Source organism: Jaculus jaculus, chromosome 3, assembly GCF_020740685.1.
Source record: "Jaculus jaculus isolate mJacJac1 chromosome 3, mJacJac1.mat.Y.cur, whole genome shotgun sequence".
NCBI classification, from domain to species: Eukaryota; Metazoa; Chordata; class Mammalia; order Rodentia; family Dipodidae; genus Jaculus; species Jaculus jaculus.
In genome coordinates this window covers 138,641,610-138,661,571 of record NC_059104.1, presented here as the reverse complement: position 1 = coordinate 138,661,571, position 19,962 = coordinate 138,641,610, and the positions used below count along the sequence as shown (strand labels likewise).

Here is a 19,962-nt window from a genome sequence, read left to right as displayed (position 1 = left end):
AGTGTGCCACTACTGCTCTTGCCAACCCAGACCTTTGAGGAAATTAGCTCTGCTGGTAGGGTTGAATTGGGTTTCAAGAGAGACAAAGAAATATTTTGAAAACATCTTGAGAATTTTCAGATCCTATATGATGTACTCTGTTCATAAGAATATATACTAGTTGGAGGTACTCTTCATGAATATATTTTAAAAATCGGAAAACTTGGGCTGGAGAGATGGCTTAGCAGTTAAGTGCTTGCCTGTGAAGCCTAAGGACCCCGGTTCGAGGCTCGGTTCCCCAGGTCCCACATTAGCCAGATGCACAAGGGGGTGCACGCATCTGGAGTTCGTTTGCAGAGGCTGGAAGCCCTGGCGCGCCCATTCTCTCTCTCTCCCTCTATCTGTCTTTCTCTCTGTGTCTGTCGCTCTCAAATAAATAAATAAAAAAAAAATTAAAAAAAAATCGGAAAACTTGAACAAATCTTACTGTTCTTTTCTTATTCTCTAATTTTAATGACTTAAAATGAAATTTTTATCAATCCTTGCAGGTGAGCAAAAGAAAAGGGCTTGCTGTCAAATAACTTATTGCATCAAGTATGCCGTATGGTACAAACAACACCTTCTAGCCAAAGAAAATTGCTAATTTTTGTTGCTTCAAATGCTTTCATCTCATCTTACTCAGACTTTTTGACCTTTAATTCCATAGCCTGAGAAATGATCACTTATAGTAAGTGCACAGACCTGAGAGACTCTAAAGTTGTAAAAAAAAAAAAAAAAAGCTAAATTAGATGTCTTGCTTAAACTATTGCATCTCACTGTTAGGTACAAAAAAGCCATGCCAAAGACAGACCCTATGCTCTTTAGGACACTGCCCAACAGTTCAGCCTTGGTAGGTATGTCTGAAGCTAGTTATCTCAGGTAGCAAACAGAGAACACTGTGTGTTTTCATCACTTACTTGCGACAACTGGGGATTAAATTCAAAGCCTACTTACATATCACATTCCTCTTTTTGTCTTAAGACCTAGTGAATCTTTTGCAATTCCTTGGAAAACAAATTTAAGTGTGTGAAAAGAGATAAGCAACAGTGTGTAAAACTCTCTGCTTGACCACTGAAAGGACATACTATGGATAATTGTCTATTGCAGGGTTAATTTTTGTACCACAATCTTCTATAAAAATGTTCAAGATCCACTGAAGAGAAAAATCAAAGGCATAGAATCCAATTGTTATGGAAGCCTGTCCTTAGCCTCTCAAGAGAAGATAGCTCATTCCATTTACACAAAACCCTTGAGTTTCCCAGGCTTGGAGTTTCTATAACTCTTAAACTCCCACATATCTTTTACAACTGATGAATAAATGTCTCCAGCTGAGAAGGGAACCCTGTGTAGTTTCTGGAATATACCACTTTCCACTGCCCAGGAGTGTGCTCTTTATGTTAGGTCCTTGGTTCACCTTCTCTGGGATGCATTTGAAGATCATATGCCTTAAGCCTATTGGGCATGGCAGTCTAGAGTATGGTTTGGATGTTTGGGTTCTTAGCAGGTTGCTTAGATGCATCTTTTGCAGGCAGAAGAGAGGAGTATCACTGTGGTTTAGAGGCCACAGGAGTGGAAAACCAACTAGAGGGCAGATACCTCCTTTGTTTCCATGAGCCCCATTTGAATGGAGAATATATATATAATTTCAAGACATTGTTATGTCATATATTCTACATGTAGCTTCTTTTGTTATACCTTGGATGTGAATTGTTCCCTAAATAGGTTCATATGTTTCAACACTATATTCCAAACTGGGGATGTTGTTTAGGGCCTCACTGAGGAAGTAGGTTGCTAGGGGTGGGCTTAGTGGGTTATAGCCTGACTCTTAGTTCTGGCCCAAGATCTCTCTCTGCTATTTAACTTACTCTCACCCCATGCTTTCCCTGTCATAGTGGAATTTATCTTCTTAAATGATGAGACAAAATAAATCCCTCATTCATCAAACTGTTTTTGTCAGGTATTTTGTCACAGCAAGGAGAAAGTAATTTATATTGGTTTTGTCCCCGATCCTTTATGGGAGCAATATTCTGAATTATAAATAACATTTTTTGCTAATTATTTGGAAATAGTATGTTCATGAATGAAAGAATGCCAAGAAATAATCAAGGAGATACCATTCAGATACAGAAATGGGAACTTGCCCATTACCCTTAGTAGCAGCATAATATGAGTGCTATTCTAACTGCTAGCCATAGAACCATCACAAGCAAGATGGCATAGACACCAGGGAACTTCAAAACTTATCAAAGCAGAAAATCAGAGACTTCCTTTCAGCACTAAAGGAGACTTTTTTTTTTTTTATTTTTTTTGAGGTTGGGTTCTGCTCCAGCCTTAGGCTGACCTATAAATCACTATATAGTCTCAGGGTGGTCTGGAACTCTGGAACTCACAGAGATTCTCTTACCTCTGCCTCCCCAAGTGCTGGGATTAAAGGCATGTGCCACCATGTCTGGCTCTAAAGGAGACTGCTAATACACCCTCAAAGGCTCATGGAATGTCGTGGAAAAGGGAGCAGAAGCAATGTAAGAACCATGGGGTTGGAAAAGGTACTTTGAGGCATTGTCCAACCCACAGGACTGACTGACAGAATCCTGACCCCACAGTGATTATTAATACCTCCATGGAGGAAGGACTCAGTAGAATGGGGGTGGGGAGAAGGGACATAAGAATATTACCTGGTGGGGATATGGCCAACTTCCAGCATATCCATACATTAAAGTTACATTAAAAAAAATGGGCATATAGTTGATACCTATTTTCAGCAGGTGCCACATGTTTTTACACATGAAACTGAAGTGATTCAAAAACAAACAATCACCAAAAAGATAATTTCTGTGTTATTTATGTGACTGCTTTCCAAACCCTTCAAACTGGATCAGACTGGGGTCTTATTAATCACCCCTCGGTTTTATTAAACTGTGGATATTAATCCATTCCACTGGTCCCAAACCCCACTTTGAGGTATATGGCTCTGAGCTAATCCACATCAAAGTTACTTTGTTCAGGTTAAGAAACTAGCAGAACCTTTAATTTCAAAACCTAGTAAAATTGTCCAATTTTGCTTAAAATATAAATTTAAAATGTATCAACAAATTGAATTTGACAGTGTATTATAAGAATAACTTACCATGACTAATAGAAATTCAAAAAAATTCAACATTTGGTCTTCTACCAACATAATTAATTACATCAACATAATTTAATCAATAAATGGCAAAAAGACAAGTTCTAAAATTCAGTAGTCATTTTTATTATAATATTTATCATAAAGTCTAACTGAATATGATGTAAGTATATAGCTTTAAACAAACATACAATTTTATAAAATACTTAATTTATTATAATATTACATATATTTCCTATATCATTTCAATTATCTAACATTTTATGAGGTCCAAACTAATACAATAAAATAAGAACATAATATGCTTATTAATTATTGAAAAAGAAGAGAGAAAATTATTGGCATAAGTTGAATACATAATAGCATGCTTGTTAACCCTAAGGAAACCACTAAAATGTAATAGCATTAATAAGCTGTGTAAATAATTAGAATTAACAAAACTATGTATATTTTTTACTTGTGAATTACATGAAAAAAAGTTGAAAGGGAAAAACCTAAGGGAAAAAAAATTAACTTTTTAAGCACACACTCAATGGAAAACTCACTTGGTATGGTACCTACTGAAAACTGATAGACAATGGTGCACAGTCACTCAGGGAATAAGAACATAGTGGTACATACAAAATGGCTAGAGGAGAAAATTTTTGAATGTTCTCATAATAAAGAAATGATACATGTTTGAGCGGATAGTTATGACGGATACTCTAATATGGAGCATACACAACGTATGCATGTACTAACACATTACATTGAATCTCACACATATGTATAGTTACGTTTTGCTAATGGAAAGATAAAATAATGTACACAATGGAATTCTTTATAGCCATAAACAAAAATAAAATCATGACATTTGATGAAAATAGATGAAACTAGAAATCATTACATTAAGTGAAATAAGCCAGATCCCACCTGCTTTCTTTCATATATAGAACATGAATTTAAATTTGTAAATATATAAGTGTATATAAAATAAATGAAACTAAAATAATACAGAACAAAAATATGTTCCTCTTTAATAAAGGTGGTCTCACATTGGATAATCAATGCTTTATAGTATAGTATTTACAAAAAGGAAATTTGTGGTAGCATAATTTCACTTACAAAAAAAATAAGTAACAAAGAGAAAGAAGAATAAAAGACCCTAAGTACTGGGTACTATTAAAATGCTTTAATGAACGATGATGTATGTATAGTACAGAACAGTCTGCAACATTGGAAAGACTGTGATACATTTCTATATTTTGATCTAGATAGTGCCAATAGCATTGTAAAATGGTAAGATCTAGGTGTAGAGGAGCATAATTAATGGGATGGGCAAATCAAACTTCTTGTGTGTGTAATGTTTGCATATGTTTGATATGAGCATGGATGTGTGTGTGAGTTTTGTAAAGGCTCTTGATCAGGTGTTATTCCACAGGTGTAAACAATAAGGGCTTTAGAGGACAGAAACATTGCTTAACATTATCTTTAAGATAACAAAGATCATTACAGCAAATCTCCAAACATCAAAGAATTACTGTCTGGTGTCAGAGTGAAGAGGAAGAGAAGGACAAGAAGAAAGAAAGGTAAGGAGAGAGAAAAAGGAGGGAAGGAAAGGAAGAAGGAAAGGACGTTTTTTCTCAGAAGAATGACTGATACAGATACAAAATTACTCCAGAGGCAAAATTAGACCATGTTTAAAATGGGCAAAATGTAAAATACTTTAAAAGTACTGAGTGAATTGGGCTTCCTACTATAGCCAGGAATAGGCAGCTGGTTTCTTTGAAGGCAGGTAGAAGCCTGATCTGATGTGCATCTGAAAAGCAATTCTAGCAGTGGTGGAGGAGGGACAAATTGAAGATGGTCAAGAGCGAGTAAGAAAGACAAATAGGGAGGATGCTACAACAGTTCCGTTCCAAATCCCAAAGGCTAGCAGGTAAGCATGTGGGGAACATTTTGGAGGGAAAATCTATAGACCATTTTGATTTGTAGGAGATAGATGATGGATAAGCAAAACCTGATGTTGGATTGTCCAATTGGCTTGATGTGAATGCAACAACTGAGACAGATAAAGGAGAGGAAGGGGGAGGGTGAGCCAGGGTCAGGAATCTTCAGTTGTATTTGTAGCTGAGCTGGCTTTCCTATGCTTTTCCTCAGCTAATGATGGGCAGCTTGGCTTAAGAGCTTTGGTCTGGAGGTGGTACGGTTGCATGACACTCATTTAGGTGGCGTGTTGCTTGCATGGCGAGACACTTTTAAGAATCCAAAGCCGTAAGTCTTATAAGTGTCCGCAGCACCAGCAATGAAGAGACTGTTGGCTCCTTACTTGTGACTTCCTGACTGGCAGCATATCCTCCCTGGATTCTATTCTACCTCAGGGTGGATTTGGTAGCAGCTGCAGCCCTTCCAGCATGGCTCTGGCAGAACTACTACCCCCATGCCTTCCACAGAGAAGCCCCAGCTTCATCTTGTTTGTGCCACAGGGATCCAGTGTGAACATTCCCCATGACTCAGAGAGGAAACCTGAGTTATAAGTGTCTGCCTAGCAACTGAAAGGTGACACATGGGGCCTTCGTTTCAACCCATTTCCTCTTGATGAGAGGAAGGGATTCTCCTGCGAGTTATTACCTGAAATAATACCATATGGTAAAATGTAAACAACATCTGCATATTCATGTAATAATTTCATCTGTTTAATTAGTTCCAGCAAAGCAGTTTACCCTCTGAGGCCCTTGCTGTCAGCTCAGCGCTCATACATCCAGGACTGGCTGTCGAGCTTGACAGCCTTCCATTGTTCATTCTCTGCTTGCACCTCAGCAGTTACTGAGTAAGTGAATCTTCTCAGGGGTGGGGTGTCTGTCCCCACCAATCCACATATTGAAGGGACAGACAGGGAAGAGCTGTCAACTCACTGTAGGGATACTAAAGACAGGCTTGACAGATCAGGTGAGGTTAGGATGGGGAAAAGGAGCGACAAGATTATTTATTTCCTGTACTTTCCTAACTTGGAGGTGAGCTCTCATGGTAAAGAGAAACACCACTGCACCATGACCCTGGCAGAAAAGCAGAAAAAAATCTGACAGACCAAGAACCAAGCAGAAATGAGCATCTTCTGCCATTTTGCTCCCTCTCTGGTCACCTGATGACGCATTGATGTAGTTAAATAGCAAGCCAGAGAACTAAATAAGAGTGAGCCCCACAGACTCAGAAAAGTGCAAACTTACCTGGAAAGAAAGGGGTGAAACATTTAAAAGTGAGTCAACACACACACACACACACACACACACACACACACACACACACTATCCAGGCACATACAATTCAGAAGGGTTGAGAAGTTCTTTTAAAACAAGGTGAATTTGTTTCTTCCCTCATTATAGAACTGAAAGGGATCTCAAAAGTCTTTTAGACCAGCACCTTTCACGTGGAGATGATTCTTTTTTTTTTTTTTTTGGCATAGGTGTGTGTGTACAAGCATATTCCCATGTGAGTTGGCACACATGTATGGTGCGCACATGCTGGGAGGCCAGAGGTTGATGTTGGAAGTCTTCCTTGGTTACTCTCCACCTTACCTTCAGTTAGGCCGAGCTTGTCACTGGAACCTAGAGCTCACAGCTTAGACTAGTATAGCTAGCCAGCAAGCCCTAGGATTGGCCTGTCTCCATCGCCTAAGCACAGGAATTCCAGGCATTCTTCTCCATGCTCGGCATTTAAGGGGTTCTGCGTATCAAAATTCAGGTTCTCACAGTTGTGCAGCAAGTGTTTTACTGATTGAGCCAGTGCACCAGCCCTGTCCTGGATATAACTGTTAAAATGTAGATTCTCACCCAGAAATTCTGGAGAGGGAGTAAGGATTCTGCATCTCGAAAAAGCTCCCGGGTTAAGTGGAAGATGCTGGTGGCATGTGGAGCATGACACAGACAGTGAGAATTTAGACACCCCACTCATTTGGTAGATGACAACAAAGAACTGATTTGGCATAGCCAAGGTTAGTTAGATCATGAAAAGTCAGACTGAGAATAGAATTTCCACTTTGTTTGAAGTCTAGGACCCTTCACATGTGACCATTAAAAACTTCTTGCACACATTCATAAAATGTGCTGGTTGATTTTCTTGAGCAATATGCTTAAATGAGCAGCAATCAGCTTCAACCTCTCAATGGCCAATGTTAAACAGTGATGGGAGTTGGCTCTAAAGAATTCTAGGAGGTTGTGATTCTTCAATAGATACAGTTTGCAAGACAGAAACTCTGAATTCAGCTAGAAGCCGTGTGATTTTTGAGTCAGGATTGTGAAGAGCCTTAAAGATAAGATCTTTTCTTCAATATCACAATCTAATTGTGTCCATTGTTCAGATTTTACCTGAGCATTTTTAATAATCAGGAAACAATTATTTTAAAATTTTGTAGCAGCATTTTGAATGTTATATATCTCTTTCTTTAAAAATTTTTATTATTATTATTATATACTTTATTTTAGTTATAGACATACTCAATGTGTAAACACCACATGTTGGTACTATACTTACCCTCATCCTTGTCCCCCACTCTGAAGGGACTCTCCTTGTAGAGGATACCAGTTATCCCCATGGTGATGGTAGGTCGTGCATTGTAGGGGTAGCCACCAGTTATGGGGAAGAAGCAATGTCTCTATGTATAATGTCCCAACTTGTGGCTCTAACAATCTTTCCCTCCTCTTCCATGAATTTTCCTGAGCCAAGTTGGGTTTGTTTTAGGTCTACTTTAGTTATGGTCTCTTGGGAGCCTCTTTGTCTCTGGATCTCTGATTTTTTAGGAGTTGACTGTCCTCTGACAATCTTTCTGTCTTATATTCACTGAAAATGGTCTCAACATCTAGACATGATTCTACTTCAATCATCCATCAGAATTAATTAAAATTGGATGCAAAATTAGTGTGTAATTTTCTTCTATAGAAAGGGTGATAGCTCAAAAAAAAAAAAATAAAACCATAGGGTCATATTCCTGGGATCCATTTCTACCACTTCTTATTTAGAATGAGGTGATTTTTAAGAATATTTCTATATTATCAGCACTTTATTACGAGTCTATTTTCAACTAGAACATTTTTCATTCAGTGTGGAACCATGCCAGCCCTCCATCTTTGCTTACTTGCAGTAAGAATGGGCTACACCTTCAAATGAGCTCCCGAGACGTGACTTAGTTGTCTCTAATCTCTGTATTTTCAGTATTTAATTCTATTCTAGGAAGAAATTTCACAACTCATACAGACTTTTTTTTTCCTTCAAAATACAATAAAATCATTTCTTGAAGTTTCTACTTCCATTAAGTGGCTCATATGTGAGATTTTATGCAGCCCTAAAGTGATGCCTGAATTAGCACTCAGAAAAGTCAATTATACTTTTAAAGCTCCTGTCTATAATTGTTATGGTCTCCTTCTGTATGTTTCCAAATTGTTTCTAATGGGCATTTAAGGGCATGGGGGTTAATGGTATCTAGGTGAAGCAAAAATGCTGGCCAAAGCAGGGTTAATTTATCAAAATAACTTTGAATTATGTTGTTGTAACATTATTGCTTTGTTCTGCAAGCCTACTTGACTTATATCTGGTCTTTTATATTGTTTTTAGTTAATATGGACGATACTATTCATTTGCCATATAATTGCTTGTCATACCCAGATTAAACTTTTAGTTCTAGTTTTGAAAATAAAATGGATCCCTAAAACGAGAAAAATAAAACATGCGGTTAGTTACTTTGATATTTTGTTCTATGAGCCTTTACTTTTCCCCTTCATAATCTTGACAAGGGAGACATCCATGTCCTGATTTGCAGGTCTGTGACTAATCCAGTGGTGTTCACCATGGCATCGGTCATGATCAATAACTAATTATTAAACCAGCATTTCTTTTCAAGCCTCCTTGTTAAAAATTGCTTTTGGCTGAGATAGAAGGAAAAAGGTCATTGCTTTGACATGGTCTTGAGTCTTTCAAAATCCAGTGGGTCGTCCAATTGAATTACTGTCCTAAACTAATTGATATAAATTTGAACAGAAGAATGCTTGTTACTGCAGAATCTCATAATGATATACTTGGCAAGAAAACACTGTGGTTGAGAAGAAAATTCTCAGCATCAGTTACAAAGCATTCACACACTAGAAATAACAAAAAAGTAAATAAATAAAGTTGGTAATGGGTGGTATGGCATAGTCAAATGAGACATTCAGACATTGTATCACACATGCAATATTGTGAATGCTGAGGTAGTAACTCTCCTATTCTTGTAGTTATAAAAGACAGAAAGTCCTCTGATATATTATTTAATGTCTCTACAGATTATAACATGCAAGGCATTTGAGTGGCACCTGTCATTTCATTGTTACCTAAGGCACTTGCTCTAAGCCAATCAAGTAGGATGTCGCTTTGAGTGACAGGACCTTGAACACTGGGATTGTACAAAGTTCAGCACAAAACAGTGCAGGCGCGGAAAAAAATAATAAACTTTCTCCTCATTACCTTTAAGTGATGAATGACATGAGAATGAATAAGGCCATGTCATCATAGAAATAGTTTTGTTTGCTTATTTACTTAAACATAAAGTTACACTAAGATATTCAGCACATATATTTGTTTTGGTAGAAAGTTTAGATTTAAAAGAACTGTGTTAATCAAGCTATGGGTTCAGAAAAAAATATCTGCACTCCTGCCAATTTGTTGGGGCAAAAAATCTGTCTTTCTGGTGTTTATAATTGCATTTCAGAAATGGACATGCCCTGTGGGAATCACATACCTCCTTTTATTGGCAACCATATGAGAATATGTCTTTCCTCCAGCTTCAGCAATTCTCCACATAGTTTTCTTATTGAAGTTTCCTTTTCTATCAAATTCTCTGTTTTGTCCTAATGGTTATCTTTATAAACCTCACCTACACTGGATTTATTTCTTGTTCTCTTAAACTGCTTAACACTTCCTGAAATATCTGGGAAGATAGCATAGTAGGTAAAATGCTTTCCATATAATCACTTGCATTACCAGACATCTGCGTAAATTCTTGGTAGGCATGGTGACTCCTTGTAATCCCAGTGCTCAGTAGGTAGAGTTACGGGATCCCCAGATGAGCTGGCTACATAAGGTAGCTGAATTTGTAAGCTCTGAGTTCAAGTGAGAGACCCTGCCTCAGTAAATAAGGTGTAGAGAAATCAGAGAAGACACCATATTTTGAACTCTGGTCCCTACATACAAGTACACACATGTGTCTGCACATGTGTGACCCATACACATAAATATGTGTACAGACATGCACACTCATTACACATACATGAACAAAAAAACAGTCTTCAAAAAATGGCCTTTATACCGAATGTAAACTCTACCATTCACTCATAGCTCACAGCTGTTCTCTGCTACATGATATGAGGCTAAAAGTTATATTATTATTATTATTATTATTATTATTAACAACATATTTTTATGGTTACCTTATGTGTCGTTACTCTCCTTTCCCTTGTCTCTGCCACCATTCCTTTGGGGTCCCTCCTCAATGGGGTTTCAGATATTCCCTATGGTTTATGTATTGTGGGAATAGCAGTCATGTTATCTTTGGGGGTAGGGAATACCTCTGGACATGATATCTCAACCAGTGGCTTTTACGGTCTTTCTGCTACCTCTTCCACAAAATCCCTTGAGCCATGGTGGGTGAATTTTAAGTCTACTTCAGTGATGAGCTCTTAGGAGCCTCTGGAGTTCTGCTTTGGTAGGTGTTGAGTATCCTCAGGGTCTGACTTCTCCACACTGGCACTGATTATTGTGTTCAGCATGTGAGCACTTTCCCATCTCCCCAGTTCCTTGGTGGTTTCAGTTATGTCTTGGCTGAAGTTCAAGGAATAGTTTATCTCCTTGGGCCTTGCAGCCTTCTGAAAAATAAAAAATATATATATATTTTATTTAAATTTGCATGATTTAATTTAAAATCCATTTTGGGTACCCTTTATGATCTTTAAGTAGCATAGCTAATTGGTTACTACAGAAAACTAATGTTCATTGGGTTATTTAGTCACCATTGATTTAGGGTGTAATGGGGTTTTGGGGGTCAGAGAAAGTCTTTAAACTACAAGCCCTGAGTTCTTATCTTTGTTTAACAAAGAATTGGAAGAAACAGACAGAGAAGGATAGCTTATAAACTATTACATTTATTCACAGGAGTCAGTGGGGTGAGATGTACCTGACCATGTGGATGTTGCTCTTTTGGATCATTTGTTTTGGAAGAATGGGCACGGACTTAGTGCTTACAACTGAAGATGTCTTCTAGAGTGGTAAGCCAAGTTTTATGGATTATTCTGATCGGAGTTTGAGAATGGTAAGTGCAGACAGTATTGAACTTCAATGCTTGGTTTATGAGCTTTCTAAGGGGAAAGAAAAACTGCAGAGGACTTTGTTGAAACTAGGCTACTGGAATAAGGGCTGGCTGTGTTCTGCTGCCCAGGCCCAGAGAGTTTGATCAAGGTTAAATTTGTAATGGACTGATGTGTGGCTAAAAATAATTGGGCTGAGAGATTTGATTTTTCAGCTGGAAAACCTCAAGGAAGTTAAAATTACAGGCACTGAGTCTGTTCTTAGGTTACTGAACCTGCTGTTGTCAAACACATTAGCAATCTTAAAGAAGATGGCCTTACTCCTTTACATTAAAACAATAAAAAGGATGCCTGAAGAAAGACTATCATAGAAATGTAAACTCTTTTTAAAGAGTTGTCTGGAAAAGAAACCTGCTTTTCAATGTTATGATTTACTTCCTTGAATTAGGAGTATGGCTATGGGGCTGGAGAGATGGCTTAGTGGTTAAGCACCTGCCTGTGAAGCCTAAGGACCCCGGTTCGAAGCTCAATTCCCCAGGACCCACATTAATCAGATGCACAAGGAGGCACACACATCTAGAGTTCGTTTGCAGTAGCTGGAGGTCCAGGCATCCCCATTCTCTCTCTCTCTTTTATGTCCCTCTCAAATAAATAAATAAAAATAAACAACATCAACAAAAGAATATGGCTGTGGCCAGGTGTGGTGACACATGCCTTTAATCCCAGCATTGGGAGGCAGAGGTAGGAGGATCACCATGAGTTCAAGGCCACCCTGAGACTGTATAGTAAATTCCAGGTCAGCCTGGACTACAGTGAAACCCTACCTACAAAAACAAAAACAAACAAACAGAAACCCAGAATATGGCTGTGTCCTGCACACCTGGTTTTGGTTTCAGAAGCATAAAAAAATGAGACGCATGGTCGTGAATTGCACATGGTTCCAGTAGCCACTGCTGAGATGCGGAATGAGGCAGGGCATGATGCCCTGATAGACTGAAAGAGCCTTTGGAAGATGGACCATGGTTTGCATGGAGACCTGAAGACATTTTGGATATATAAGGACTGTGCACGGGCTACCATGGAGTGCACTGTTGGCCTAGAATGGAAGTGTTCCCTGATTATTCTGCCAGCTGGAGGGGTGAAGTGGAAAATCTGGAGACTGGCAATCTCTGGTTATATTGAACTTGAACTGTAGAAGTTTGATGATTGCTTGATGGTGGTTGAGTTTGCATTGTTTTAGTCTCTCCTTGCTATGCATTATATTAAAAATATTTACTCTGTGCCTTTATATGTTAGAAGTATTTAACTTGTTTGATTTTACAGGACTTACTATCTTAAATTAGTCAAGACTGGGGACCTTCAAAATTGAACTTAGTACAGTTTACAATGTGTAATGGTTATAAATTTATTGGGAGGGCAAGGGCAGAAAGTGGTGGTTTGAATAGATGGCCCCCAATATATTCAGTTTTTTATTAGTTTGTAGTTTGTAGCAACCACCTGGCTGGAGGCAGTGTCCACTTGAGGATCTTAAGGTGTGGGGTGGTGGGTTTCAGATTTCAATCTAAAGATATGCAAAGTATGTTGTGCTTTGTGGCTTTTGGCTTGTGCTTTCTCTCTCTTTGCTTGGTCCTGTGAAGGCAGACCAGCTTCTGCCATTCTGGAACTTTCCCAGGTTTTGTAAGCTTCAACAAATATCCCTACTTCCATAACTGTGCCTGGTCTGGAAGTTCATCTCAGCGCACCTGAAGCTGTCTGTTACACCTAGGCTCAAAGAATGGGTCCACATACACCTGGGTAAGGTGAGAGAGAAAAAGACAGACACAAAGACAGATACACATGGTGGGGGGGATGATTGGATGAGACTAGAGTAGATGCTGAATTCCAATACTGCTGCAGCAGGTCAGTGGTACATCCTAAGACTTTTCTCTTGTGAGCCCTTCCCTAACTGCCTTCCTAGCAAAGTTACCTCACTACCTCCCTCTCAAGGGCTTCCAGATTCATTAATTTTATCTCAGTACAACACTATGAGGAACACACTTTATATTTGTTTACAGACAAGGAAGCTGAGACCTGAGTTTTTAGCTAATTAGCTGAATTTAAATTGATTTATTAATTAAATTTAATTTAACAAGGCATGGAGTTGAACTGAAATGTGGGTTAGTCTGTAGTCTGAGTCATGCAGTGGCAGTCATATGATCATAACATAGGATGTAAAATGGAGACTGAGGTTACAGCCTTGGGAGAAGTCATTTGTCAATGGAGAGATAGTCCATTGAGCAGATTCCCTGACTTCTAACCTTCTGAAGAAAGAGATAGGACAAGTGCCTCTAAAAAACATCAAATCAACGTCTTGGAGATGAAGGGGGACTAGAACATAAAATGGGCTTTTGTAGTGTTGTTCAGAAGAATCTTTGAATGTGTAAGACATAGGGTTCTCGCTTTCTCTCTTTCTGACTGAAGGGTCAATTCCTGAAATACTGTGCTTAGACCAAACCTGACACTTAGGGGCCTCTTTTGTTTCTGTGTGTGGGATGATTTTTTTTTCTTTTATTATTATTATTAACAACATATGTTGCATGGGTATATCACGTGTCTGTGCACTCTTTTCCCTCCACCTTGTCCCCATTCCATTTATGACCCTCCTCAGTGAGGTTGCTGGTATTCCCTGTGGTGTTGGGGGTTTGCACTGTTGGAGCAGCAGTCAATTGTGATCATGTCTCTGAGCATGATGTATCAACCTATGGCTAGTAACAATCTTTTTGACCCCTTTTCCACAAAATTTCCTGATCTGTGGTGGGTATGTTTCAAGTCTACTTCAGTTATGAACTCATAGGAACCTCTGGATCGCTGCTTTGGCAAGTGTTGAGTATCCTCAGGGTCTGTCTCTTTCACCCTGGTGGTGATGATCAGTTCAGTATGGGATCAGTGTTCTGGCTCATCCCCCTCATTTCTCTGTGGTTTGAGCTGTGGCTTGGCTGAAATGCAAAGCGGTACTTAATCTCCTATGGTCTGGCTACTTTCTGAAAATAGATGCTCACTGTAGTCAGAATCAAAGGCCCATGCTTAGCCCCAGAAACATGATCTCTTCTTCTTTTCTATCAGAAGACTCACAGAGACTAGGTGAATCTCGAGGTTAGAAGTAGAACTGGAAGGCCTCAGATGAATGCTGCTTCCAGTCTGAGGAGCAGGCTGGAGATGCCCATGATGTGCCAGGTCCCCCCGTCTCACACCATGGGGCTCTGGTAGAACAGCAGCTGCACACCTGCCTCTGCCAGGAGGCCAATCATTGTGTGCAGCAGCATCATGGGGTTGGAAGGTTGAGCTTAGAATATGAGGAAGGGCAGGCCATAGCAAAGAGGCACTTCTGGCTTGAACCGGGGATCCATTGAGCATCTGTAGCACTGGAGTAATGCCCTGGACCAAGCACACAGCCTGGTAGGAGACCCCTGCTAGGGCCACAGTCAGGAAGCATTCCCTGCTGCTCTGCTCCGCTGGTGTCACAGGGCTGTGGGAAGTGGTGACTTTGAAGCTAGCCTTTCACCAGCAGCTTGGCATTCACCAACTTCACATCTGCCTGCTTGGGAGTTTCTCTCAGGAGGCCTATAATGACTGCAGGGCTCAGGCAGGTCCCTGCATTCTTGAGAGGTTTTTTTGTGTCACCACCTAGACGGTCCCTTTTGGAGAGCCAGCCCAGGCTCACATCAGTGTGCCCAGAGCTTCTGTCAGGCCCATCCAAGGCTGGTTGTTTGGGAAGAAGGCAATGGTAAGAGCCTGAACATTTACAACCCTTGTTAGAGATTTCCCCTTCCTCGTGTCCACAAATGGGACTGTGATTTCCTCCCCACAGTGGCTCTGGTCATCCCTGGTACTGGAGCCCAGGCGGGGGCAGCAGATGACATGCTAATAGTTGACTAAGGTTAGGTCCTGCTGTGGCTCTTCCTTAAACACATCCAGTGCAGTGCCAGAACACTTACTAGACTGGAAAGCCTGAAGCAGTGCACCTTCCTCCACAATCCCCCCTCAAGCAGTTCACCATGTGCACACCCTTCTTGCACTGGGCAAAGGTTGTTCAGCAAGCCTGTGGTGGAGGGAAGAAGAGGTATATGCAAAATGCTGAAATCATAGAGAGGCCAGATCTTCAGAGGCATCTGCTGAACACCAAAGAAGGCTGAAACTTCTGGAGCAATGATGAGATCATAGCCTATAGTCTTCATCCCAAAGGATTGCATCTGGGTATCCACCTCTCTTCCAATTCTCCCAAGAATCCCCAAGTGTTTTTTTTTTTTTTTTTTTTTTTAATTCAGCTCTGTTTCCATGAACTTCTTCAGCTCCATTCTTCATGGAAGCTGTTGCTTGGGGAATCTGCCTGGCTAGGCACATGATCATCTCATAGGTGAGCTCTGTGGCACTCAGGCTATTTCCATTGAGGGCATTTATCACCAGGATGCCCTTACTTGTTGCAGCCTCCAGATCCACATTGTCTACTGCAATACCATCTCGGCCCACCACCTTGAGCTTCTCCACTGCATTGATGACATCAGCAGTGAACCTGGTGGCTGGCTATGGGTAACTGGGTTAGTAAGAATATTTGTCTCCCCAAAACATTCACAGTGTAAGCTTTGATGCAGAAGAAAGAAAACAGAAGGTCTAAAATGAGGCAGCACTTGGGAAAGGCACTGGCATGTCTGGTTGGGGAGGCACAGTCATGACCATCAGAGGGTAGAGAAAGGAAGCCAGTCCTGAGAAACAGCACTGGCCTTCAGAGAATAATCTTCCTTCAAATAGTAATGTCATGTGACTAACCACAACCCCTCTCTTTGTCACTGTCTTTTAGAGGATCAGCATTGAAGAGTGGCCAGCAGCTTTAGACATGAGTACTATGTCATGGTGAGAGTGTTCCAAGTGAAAGGTGAGCCACACTGAAGTAGTAATTTTTTAAAATAATTACTTCATTTGCAAGTAGAAAGAGATAGAAAACAGACAGAAAGAGAGAGAAAGAGAGAAGAGATAATGGGCATGCTGGGTCCTCTAGCAACCGTAAATTAACTCCACATGGATACGCCACTTTGTGCATCTGGGTTTACATTGGTACTGGGGAATTGAACTTGTATTATTAGGCTTTGCAGAGAAGTGCCTTGACCACTGAACAATCTCTCCAGTCCTAGATAGTAACTTTTATATAAAAGGTACCTCAGGATGGATTAGACAAGGAATTAAACTTGAGCTATTTCTAAGAAACATGGCAGGAAGCAATAGGAGAGATCAAAAATGAATCCAGGAAATGCAAAGGTAAGAAAAACAAGGGATGGAGAAGAGGTTACGGTAAAATTAAAACCCAAACAAAAATAAAATTGTACAACCCTTCATTGCTGAATAATGTTTTACTGAGGAAGAAATATTGTAGTTAAACCTGTGTAAAATACAGGGTTGAGAAAAAGAATTTTACTGTCATTTCAGTCCATCAAGTAGGCAACAATGAAGAGACTTAGAAGAACAGAATGTGAAGATGACTTTTTAATAGAGCATGTGAGTTCTAACTGAAGAACTTAGCTTTGCCTTTGCCTATGCCTTACCTTAGAACTAGTGGTTTATCTGTGTCTCCTCCTAGACTTAAAGATTTAAAAGGAAGAGCTGAGGAAATGGCTCATAATTTAAAGGCCCATTGCCAGATAGGATTCAATTTCCCAGCCACCCACTCAACATTAGACAGCTATTCATTTGCAGGAATAAGAAACTTTGGTGTGTACACACACAAAGGCAAGTAAGTTTTAAAAAATCCATTTCTTTTTGTTTCTGTTTTCTTATAATAGCTATGCACTTGATGTGTAAAAGGGAAGCAAAAAGTGTCTTAAAATAAGAGAAACCAAAGCTGCTATAGACTCATGTGTAAGCAATGTGCTAGACTTTTCCATATTAGTCTGTGGGTAAGGTCACACAGTACTCAGGTTAGGATGAGTGGGCTGAACCTTCGTGCCCACATGCATTGCTAGTCTGCCCGTTCTTCAGTTCATCTAGTTCTGGTGAGTTTTCAGGACAATGGCTTGTAGGGATCTCTTTCTGGTTCTATCTGTTCCTTTGGATTCAAAGTTGTTTCCCTCACATTCTCAGGTATCAATGTAAATGGCCTCCATCTGAGAAGCTTTCCGTATCTTAAAAATAAAAAATATTTTGTATTTGTTGGATCATGTATAGGATGTGTGCAAGCCATTAGTCTGGCATGTAAGCTATGAATTGTATGATTTGCGCATGAACTTCACCCTTGCAGTTAAGTCTTGTATTGTCCCTAGCCCAGGTGGGGAAATCTCTTTATGATCAGATTTCAAAACATCAGAATACTCAAAAGTAACAAGTTTAATGTTTAATGCATCTACTGTAGTCAATCACATTACTATTTTTCCTCCCTAGTTTCACATGCTATATATTCAAGGCAAGTCTATGTCTCTATGTACTTCTGCAAGATTTAGTATATTTATTTACCTAATTTTTTTAAAGGTAGGGTCTCACTCCAGCCCAGACTGACCTGGAATTCAATCTATAGTCCCAAAATGGCCTCAAACTCACAACAATCCTCCTACTTCTGCCTCCAAATGCTGGGATTAAAGGTGTGTACCAATCATGCCCAACTAATTTTTTTAATTGTTTAAAAGATATTTTATTTATTTATTTGCAAGGCAAAATAGAGAGAGAGAAAAAAAAGTTGGGGCCTACCATGGTCTCTTGCTAATGCAAATAAACATTAGATCCATGTGCCACTTTGTGTGTCTGCCTTTACATGGGTACTAGGGAATTAAACCCTGCACCAGCAGACTTTGTAAGCAAATGTCTTTTACCGCTGAGAAATCTCCTCAACCTTTGCTTTAATTTTCATTTCTGACTACACATTAGGCTCAGCTAGAGAACTTTTACAACATAGCATTTCTGGGGACACACACACACACACATGGACACACACACACATGAATGATATTGGGGCTTAAATTAGGGGATACTAACTATGTCTCCAGAGTTGAGAATGACGGCCCTACTGATGAATGCAGAGCTTCTAATGTTTAAGGGAAAACTGTTGTGATAATTTCTAAGTGTTGCCATCTACTCAGAGACATCCCAAAAGATAGTGACTATGAAACAAATGTTACAAATTTAAGAGCATTATCTATTTACTTAGTGTTATAGAATTGGAATTTGAATAGCACTAAGTAGCTGTCATCTAGTTAGTAATATCTAATACAGTGTATTACTAACTTTTACATATTAATAAGATTTAACTTTATTAACTGGAAATTGTATGCATCTGAAGCATTTATTAACTTTGAGTTTTAAGAGTTTTTAAAATGCCTGAATCATGTAAGAGAACCCAGCAAAACCAGAGAAGATATGCTAATGACATGTTGAAGTAGAATTCAAATAGTCTTTGAGATGGAAATGAAATTCCTAGATGAAAAATAGATGGAGAATATTGAAAGATAGAAAAACAATTGGAAATGAAGAGGAAAGGACTGTTGGAATAATGAAGTGAAAGTGCTGGATTCAAATAATGAGCACAGTGAAATCAATGTGGACAAGTAGGACACAGAAAAGAGGAATTACAGCCAGGAGCACAGCAAGATATTGGGGGCAAGTGTTAAACCCTTCAAATAATACATCGACTGCTATTCTGATGGAGAGGTTTCACTCAACCTGCTGTTGGAGTCTCCTCTTCCATTATGAGAGTGGCACACAGCTGAATGCAAGGTGAGAAATAGGAATCCCATGAAGAACAGTCTTACCTATAAATGGTGTCCAGTTCAGGAGCTGTGACAAAGTCGAGTCACTGGATCCCCTGTCACAGTAAATATTCTGTACTTAAAAATTGGTTTGTAACTTATTGTTATCTAGAGGCCTGTTAGAACACTGGGGCTGGAGCTGGAGCTGGGGGGGGGGGGAACTTGCGTCTCTGCTTTATTTGCTATTTGCCTGCTTTACCTCATAGAGTATAAGTTTCCTGAATGCACAGGCCATATTGTTCTTGCTCACCATCTATCCTCAGTTTGTGCTGCCTTGTCTGGCACATCATTAATGCTCAGGAGAAATGGACTGTGACATGATACAATCCCTGTTTACAACAAGCTATATAGAAGCTTGGATCACTTTGGAAGAGGAAACTTTGAGGAACGAAAGAGTTGAAAGGGGATTCCAGTGATCCCAGCTAACGATTATGGGAAAGCGTTATGGGATGGTGGTATCTGCAAAGACCTGGGAAGTCTCACCAAGCAGCAATGGGGCTGAGCAGCTTGGCCCTGTTGCGGTGGTCGCGTTCTCTAGAAACACACAAACAGCTGTGAGTTTATGTTCCCGTCTTCACAGCCCCTGCTTGAACCATTGCTTCATATTTATGTTATTTGATTCCAGGCTAACTAGAGGATGTCTTATGAGTACATATATTTTTTCTGTGTTTATCCTTGCCAGTTTAGTGTGATGTTGCTACTTTTCTAATCTGACATTCAAAATTATTTTTAAATGTCCTGAAGCTTCCCA

At 39.6% G+C, this 19,962-nt stretch overlaps 1 pseudogene; it reads right to left on the bottom strand.

Moving 5' to 3' along the window:
- Positions 1–14,581: 14,581 nt before the first annotated feature.
- Positions 14,582–19,962, bottom strand: part of LOC101611001 — a 68,628-nt pseudogene continuing 63,247 nt past the window's right edge.